Source organism: Cephus cinctus, unplaced genomic scaffold, assembly GCF_000341935.2.
Source record: "Cephus cinctus unplaced genomic scaffold, Ccin1 Ccin1_scaffold0215, whole genome shotgun sequence".
NCBI classification, from domain to species: domain Eukaryota; kingdom Metazoa; phylum Arthropoda; class Insecta; order Hymenoptera; family Cephidae; genus Cephus; species Cephus cinctus.
In genome coordinates this window covers 896,650-905,225 of record NW_014332933.1, presented here as the reverse complement: position 1 = coordinate 905,225, position 8,576 = coordinate 896,650, and the positions used below count along the sequence as shown (strand labels likewise).

Here is an 8,576-nt window from a genome sequence, read left to right as displayed (position 1 = left end):
GGGGGGGGGGGGGATTTTTTATAAAAAAACTTATTATAGAAAAAGATTTAACATCTCATTTAGATTTTTCATACTGAAGGCATTCTTGAATTTTTTTTTCAAAATTTATTATTTATACGTTGCCCGGAATTCTGATACTCGGTGCAATAAAGGGTCTCTAGTCGGCTGGACAGGCCTACTGGCCCCAATGCTACAAGAGTCAACCCATTGTGTGAAAGCCACGAAGATGGAGGCAACATAATGAAACTAACTGGCATACTCTGACCAATTAATTGACCCAAGCACTACATAATATTTTTAATGTACACTCGCCGCCTTCCTCCGCGTCACGTGAACGGATAGTATACCGATCGTGTTACACGGAAATCCTTACTTGTACTTAACCTACAAAAGAAATAACATCCATTCAGAATATTATTGCTTTATTGATCAACTTTATTAGACACGTAAATATCAACCACTTGTCATTCATTAATTCTTATTCATGTATATGGTTATTCCATATGGTCGTTTTACCATAGAAGTCAAATGAAGACGCTAACTTCAGACGGTACGTTCGTTCGGTCACTGACAGAATAAAGGCGTACAGTGTGTATTCCAAAAAGCGTCCGATAATTTTCTAAAAAAATGTTATCAGTGGTACCGACAAGAATTAAGAAAAAATATTAAAAATCATCAATCTGTTCATACAGTGCTAACTCGCGCCCTTTCACGGAATTAAACGATTTCTGCTTTTCCTGAAAAAAAAAAAAAAAATCCTAGTCATTCCTCTCGACCGTAAAAGTCGCTGGCACAGTAACGATCCGTAAACGTCAGCACCCGAGGTGCATTATAAACGAGCCTTTCGAGACATTAGTCCGCCTCTGACGTCACACATCGATCGACAATTATGTACGATCGATCGATCGGTTGGAAAATCTTTTTCCCTCGTCCATTCATTTTATAATTTTACCTGTTGGCCTATCTGATTCCTGCATATCAGTTTCCTGAAATTTCGATATATATTTTCGTACTCGCTGATTTTGCTGTTTTTGTTTCTCCTATTTGTTTCTCTCTTTTTTTTTCCCCACTTTCACGCACGTCGTTTCGGCGGATTTTATGGATTTTTGTACGGCCACATGTACCGAGAGTCGTATGGCACGTTGTACACTTTGTTTCAAAAGTTTTTCCTCTACGTTTCTCCGTACCGTATAGTTTGCGTTACGATGGCTTGTCCTATTTTAATCCTGTCTTTATCTTAACTCAACCTCGCAGATTAATAATTCGAATTCACTAGAGCCATTCTCTGCGTTTCCCTAGCTGCCTCGGATTCTCTTGTGAGATTGCGCGGCCGACGCTTCGCGACGGCGGCTGACGCCGCTCGAAATGCGACCAGGGCGCCGAAGTCGAGCAGAAGGAACCTCGGCAGATCAGTTGATTCTGGTTGAGCGTTCAGTTCGTCCTGTGCAGCCATAAACACTGCGAGTTTTTTCGACTTCGGATTTTTCAAAATTGGTAAGTCACTCGTGTTTATCTGTCATTGCGTAAGAGAGCGGTGTAGAATTTTGATTTTACATTAATTTCGTCCGAAATATGACTTGTACGTTAAGAAAATAAAAAATGGATAAATGCATAGTGAATAATATTGATTTTTATTCGGACAATTCAAATAACCTGTAATTACATGTTATTTCAATTTATTTACCAGGATCGATCATATGCCTGCGAAGGGTTCCTGGTAACGATCCATTGTTCATTGATGAATTTCCAAAAATAAGTCTATAAGACTGTTCGTTAGCCGATTGGCCTGTAATTAATTCATTGAATATATTATTATATCGAGATTCTAGTACGTTGCTGATTATTCATTCAACTCGAGAAATGTTCCATTTGTTTTTTCAAAATTTTTAAAAACTTCTTCGAAATACATTTCGAGGGGGGATATATATTCTTGATCAATTAGTTTCATTTGACCCCCTCCCCTCCTTTTCTTAATTGATTCATTGGAAATCAATATTACTTCTAAGACGTTACAGTCCGATCGAATATTACATTCCTCAGTTTCGCTATTTCTCTGGTAGCCACACGGTAATCTCTGGTAGCTCGAATGAGAAAATTGAATTTCGTGTTTTCTCAAAAAAGAATGAAATATATAGAAAAGGTAAGCGAATTAAATTTTTTTTTAAACGAGATTATCTTTCGCGCTGGAGGAAATCGATTTTTCACGCAATTTTAAAAACTCCCCCAAGGCGATTGGCGATCGTTTAATATTTTCTCGAATGAACGCGAAAAACAAAAAAGAAAATAAAAGAATAATATATATATCTGTATATTTATATATAGAGAGAGACAGAGAGAGTGCAGAACTATTTCTGTAACGAAGATAAACAAAGATGATAAATTAGAGGAGAAAAAATTATGACTTGTAGATATGACGTACGTGCGAAGTGCTGATTGCCTCCAGAGGTAAAAAACGGTACGCGACGTGTGTCGAATTTTCTTATGAAATTGAAAAAAAATGTTCGAAAAATACCGAAAAAATCTTTGACCGCTTCGAATTCCCTTGCGAAATATTTTCGTTGCGAACGAGAAGAAGGAAAAGGGCTAACCGAGGTTTATTCTTATTTTGAAGTTGGCGAAGATGCCCTCGTGAAATCATTTTTTTCCCCATCGAGTCGATCCTTTAATTATTATTACGTCCAAGCAATTTCACAGTCTCTTTTCCTTAAGCTTTTACACGGTGCAGAGAGTATGAAAAGAGGTTCGTGACGGGCAGTCGTCTCTCGGCGTTAATTTATCTACCTTTTTCTTTTTCTCCCCCTTTAATATTTCGCATCCATTATGCAAGTATATTTTTTGCACGTGTTCTTTGCCACAGTGAAAAACGAATCTTTTCTTTTTCCCACATTGCGACCGAGCGGAATTTCAAGAGAGAACGAAGCCAGACGGAAAGTCGTGACTCCCTTTGATCTTCCAACATCGGCGTCGGGTGAACCGTGAAGAGATCGAACATGAGATTGGGCAAACTTTTTCGGACGAAAAGTGGAGAAAAGAAACATCCCATATTATTACGTACTAGATGAAAAAAAAAAAAAAAAAAAATGTAACAGCCTAAACAGGATGGAGCTGTACCGTCAATGTCAAAAATTCCTCAAGTCCAGACAAAAATAGCAAATTCAAACTCGAGTGTTCATAGTTCGAGAACGTTTTTCTCGTTATCGACGCGTTCATTATCAACAGGTGACTTCAATTAGCTAGCCAATTAGCTAGCCAATTAGCTAGGTAAGATGACGTGTTCGCATAGTGTAAACTATACGTTACATCGTGACTCATAATTAAAATGCAACATACTATAAAAATCTGCTAACAAAATTCGGATCATTAACAGATCACAGATTCGATCTTACATTCACTGTAAAAAAAAGATCATTCTTAGATCACTTGTCGATCCATCCCGTAAACTTCAGATTTTCCCTGATGGATCTCGAAATTATCTGCCTGCGTGAAACATTAATAAAACATTGCCTTCTGTTTATTTTAATCAAGTCAATTCTCCACGTGCTCGGTGATCAAGATGCCGATACCGTATCCTTGCGTCAGACCAACAGTCTCGCCCCTTATGAAACGCAGTCCTCCACGTGGTCAGCGTTGCATAATCGCCATACGACCCCACGATATGCATTTTTGAAAATCGCTTATCTAATTTGGAAACTGATTGCATGGTCCTTCACACCTATTCGACTTGGATTTGACCCACGTGAATTATAAACTCCCAACTGCTGCAGTTCTTGACACGTGACTCACCTTCCAGACTGACCAACCCCGCACATCCGAAGTGCGAAAGAGACGAGCCAAATAATTGTATAAGGTGCTTTCCTGTATACGGTAAACTCAATAGTTAGTAAATATAGTCCTTCCGTGAGTCGTTATGTCATATGTGACACGCACACTTGAAAATGCTTATTTCGTGAAAATTCACCTTAACCACACATATATGCTTGAACCTTTCGTCTCAGGGAATGACCAATCAAGGTAACGACGTAGGGGCAAGGTCGGCGAGTGGCGAATGATGAATAAAAATGACCTACCGAGCTGACACGTAGAAATTCGTAACAAGCCGGAAGTGACGGGAGGTACCAACAGGTTAAAAAAAAAAAAGTAAATCAGCTGCTAGAGGAGGGTAGTCAATGTGACGTCGTCAGTAGCGAAATAACTTCTGTCCTATGTTTAACCTGTCAAGTCGCTCTGAATTAATGTTTCCGAAGGTGTAGTACATTGATTTTATGTCAGCAGGGATTTAGTTGGGTGTTCTCTCTCTCTCTCTCTCTCTCTCTCTCTCTCTCTCTCTCTCGCGTGCTCTTACGTACACACGCTCTGTCTCACTCGCACTCGTTCTCACCGCGCGGTTCCAGCGGGTCCAGATATTTATTAAACTCAGCCGTCCTACGAAACTCTCGCCCTAAAGTTACAAACTCGTCCAGCTACCCGGTTCAACCCTGACTGAGGGGTCACCCGTATTTTTTTTATTTCACCCCCGATCGCTAATATTTATCCGTCCAATTCAATTCGCCATTATCAAAGTCACGCGCCCCACGGTCCCCGCGTCTCTTCTGCCATAGATACAGCCCTGAGCTACGGGGGTGGTGTAGATGCTGGTTGCTACTCATCCCATGTGATTTATACGAGTAACGATCCACTGGGTATGGCAGGTAGATATGTACACCTTGGCACCTCTCACTACCCTGTCCCCCCAAATGCTAACGATCCTCTTTCAATAGCTGTGCTAAAATATGGGGAAATCCCTGAAAGATATATAGGGGCGATTGCTCTCGTACGAAGAGTAACGTTTACGGGCTTTTATTTTGAAGATACAAAAATACTAAAACATAAATAAGGAAATGGACAGTCTGGCGCACAGCACACCTGTAGTGGAAGTGAACTGCGGGCAGGGGAAAGGATTGTGTGAAATCTACTGCTTGTTCGAGTCTGCTTGATATTCGTTGAGACAAAAAGTTTAATCGATTCCTCGTTACTTCTTTACGTTCCTAATTTTCCAAATTCAATAGTTTATTTGTATATTTTTTGTAAATGTCCTATATGCTCGTATCATGTAAAGCCGTTCCAGGAGTAGTGGATCGTGTCTAGGGGACTCATTGACTTTGAAAGTCATGGGAAGATGGCCCCTCCGAAAGCTATTTTACTCGTGGACTGACTTTACGGCTATCGAGTTATTCCAGATAGACGTACAGTCTGAAGCTGGCTTTTGCACAGCTGGTAGATCGGCTGACTTCAGTTTGTACCCTTGTTCCGGGTAATCCTACGCAGACAGATGCTTCAACATTTTTCAGTAAATAACAATTAGGCGCTGAATAATGCGTTTGATGTAGGGCCTAGATAATATTGGGGGGTCGTAATTTTCTCCCTAGTTCTAGGGAATTCTCTCAGTGCTCATGATTCTGGTACCTAATTCTTTTGCCGCGATAGGAATCAACCGCAACTTTTTATCTTTATTTGCATCATCCTTTTTCTTTTTTTAGACTCCGTAGATTCATATCTACTATTCGCCATGACTCCTGACCCTGTTATCTGGATGCTGTAATATTTAAAAACCCCAAAATTTTTATCTGCTTTTTTCGTTCACTTTACGTAATCACGTTATGGTATATGTATATGTTGCATGTGAAGTTCGTTCTATTAATTAAATTTGCAAATTTTCTTTCGACTTCTCTACTGATGATCTACGTACTTGTTAGGGATACGCATAAGTAATGTTTTTTATTTTTTTAATAATTTACAAAAAAAATAATATTACACATGAGCATCCCTTTTACGTTGCACGTGGCAGAGTGAGCAATTTATTGATGGAGTGATCATCGACGAATAATCCCTAAATGCCAATTCTCTCATTTGAATGCATCGTTACGTCACTGGCTCTTCCACGTACTCGTGACGCGCGCGTTTGCAGAATCCATTTTCAGGGGATGAGAGTAATTCCGGTCCCATGCACCCTGCTTCCTAAACAAAGGGACACCTACCGGGTGTCATTGAAATTCGAAGTATACTCTTTTTCATCCCTTATGCTACTCGTGGAAAAGGGTGGGAGGGGGTCGATACGGAATCGTGAAAATTATGGGAATTTGATTTTTGAAAAGAATTCATCATTTTCATAATGGCGATAAGGGATTGACGATGAGGGTTTTCAATGGCCGAAGGTGCTGGTAGAAAAAAAAATATATATATATATATTTTTTTTCCATCACACAGAAGGAATTTCACTGTGGTGGAAAATTAATGAGATTTTCACTTGAAAAAGTGCCATGCGATGTTCTTTGAACGATTGGCCATAATTTTATCATAAACGCCATGGGAAAATGGGGAAAGTTGAGTTCACCCTTATTCCTTTACGGAATGACTGAGTATTTTTGGAAAAGTGAAACTTATTAATTCCTCATTGACTCGTGTCCGCCGCCAATGTCAGAAATGTATTTTCAGTCCCCTTTGATATTCCATGCATTTCGATCACGTGCCTATAGATACCGTATCTCTAGCCCCATATGCAATCGCAAATCAAACGAACTTCTTCGTCTCTACCTATTCTAGTGTAATATATATGTTCGATGACGTCATCGCGAATTCACTCTAGAGTCGAAGGCGTCCCTCCGTAATATATTTACCCGCTACTTTTACGCTCTCTTATATAGTACATCATATACGTATCTGTATACCGTGTATATATGTACTAAATATATCTTAGTATTGTTTATGTACTACATATATGTTACAGTTGAACTTGCGAGTACATATGTAGCTACAATGCTTGGCATTGTATTGGCTATAAGAAAGAATCGGCTGGAGTATCGGGCTTAGAAGCAGCAAGGAAACATAAAAGGCCAGGAGCGTATAGATCGCTCAGAGTGCCCTGGTCCTATTGGAATCCGCGAACTTCAGGGAAATTTCATAGACCGTATCTAACGGTTGCCATGACAATCGAATGGAATAATTCATCCTTACGTCACTGCTCGTCGTTTATTATTTTCGCGAAACTCGGATTCTCTGGAGCATTAATCGTTAACGCCAAGAGCTGCCACACTGGCGCTGCTGTTGTCTTTCGATACCCGTAGATTCACTACGCGTTAAGTTCATGGTGAAAGTAATCACAATTTTTCCTTCTCTCTCCATCACTGCAGCACAATTTTTATCACTGGTTGATTACGCAAATCATTTCGCGAGATGCACTAGGGAAATTTACGAGCAAAGTATTTGTCGTGACAAATTTTTTTTTCATCTTCAATCGATACTCAATAATGTACCACCGAGTATCCCAAAGGATCGCCGTTCCACTTTTTTTCGGATCGAGCAGCAACGAAAAAAACGAAGATGAGGGAAGGAAAAAAGAAATTTCCTCGAATCGCAAATATCCGTCCGTCTTCCTCGGTATTCGGGACCTTCGCGTCTTGACCTATTTCCTTCACAGCGAATCCGAGCATTTCGTCTTTCAGCCCCACGAGGGAGTCAATTCCATTTTTGGATCTTCTATATCTCTTTCGCTTCAGCCCCTAAAATTGACCTCGGTCTGCAAGGCCGGAGTAGCGGCTTCGGACGAAGTTCAAAGGTCAGATCTCTAACATACATTAACGTACCATACGGGTCAACAAGGAAAACGTCTTTTTTATACCAGATGAAGATTTCGAAAAAAAAAAATTCGACTTTGTCTTCCGACGAACACCCTAACGATCTGCGTATTATCTTCATGAAATTTTTCGGAACAGATGAAACTTGCCCTGAGCGGAAATACAAGAAATTCCCGTGTAGCATTTCAGATTCCTGGCGGATACACTCGCTGGATTAGGCCAAGGCTTCCCCTTTATGGAGTTATATATACATATATATTATATATATATATACACTGGTATATACAGATAGATACAGACAAGGGATGAATCGGACGTTTACAGATATACTCACACAATGCCCAGTAAAGTCCATACCGGTCCCATACATATATCTACTAAACCGAAGTCCAAGTGTGCTTTCGGGTCGGCATAGAGATCTAATATGGGTAGGGAGTTGGGGAGGTGGTGTATTCGGAGGGTAACGATCGGCTCGCGTGTTTCCGTGCGTCCTTTTCTATTATCTTCGAGCGAGGATCGGCTCGTCCGTTGAGATAAGGTTACTACGTAACAAGTTACCTCGGCCGACCTCAGCTGACCTCCCTTTGCGGACCTAACGAATCCTGGACACCGAGATGTACCATTCGATTGCATCCCTTGAGCCGAGGTACGCAACGTTGCCTCTGGAAACCACCGGTATGCGTATCCGACATGATTTATCAGGCAGGTTAGTCAGGCGTTTGGGGTTGGTTGGCGTACAGGGCGTACAGGGCGTACAGGGCGTACAGGGCCGAGAGCATCCCCTACGATTAAGGGTTGCTTTAATTAGACGTTAAGCTGCTTTTATCAGCGAGCCGTGCTCGCGAAGCTTTAAACAGTAAACCCTTTAGGTGGCACCCTTAGGTTACGTAAGTAAGGGAGGTTCGCGGAAGGGACGGAAAGGGGGATGAAAATAAAATCTATCAGTCAAGTGAACTTCGCTCCCCC

At 40.8% G+C, this 8,576-nt stretch overlaps 1 protein-coding gene across 4 annotated transcripts in view; it reads left to right on the top strand.

The window, feature by feature from the left end:
- The window catches only part of LOC107265322 (glutathione S-transferase), a 22,735-nt gene that overhangs the window by 10,568 nt on the left and 3,591 nt on the right, over positions 1-8,576 (top strand). For 2 of the 4 annotated variants that reach the window (XM_015734668.2, XM_015734669.2), the window contains exon 2: positions 1,300-1,494. The exons of the other annotated variants lie outside the window; for them this stretch is intronic. The gene's annotated coding sequence lies outside the window, so the exon portion shown is untranslated. The remainder of the gene's footprint in view (positions 1-1,299; positions 1,495-8,576) is intronic. 4 annotated transcript variants of the gene reach the window in all.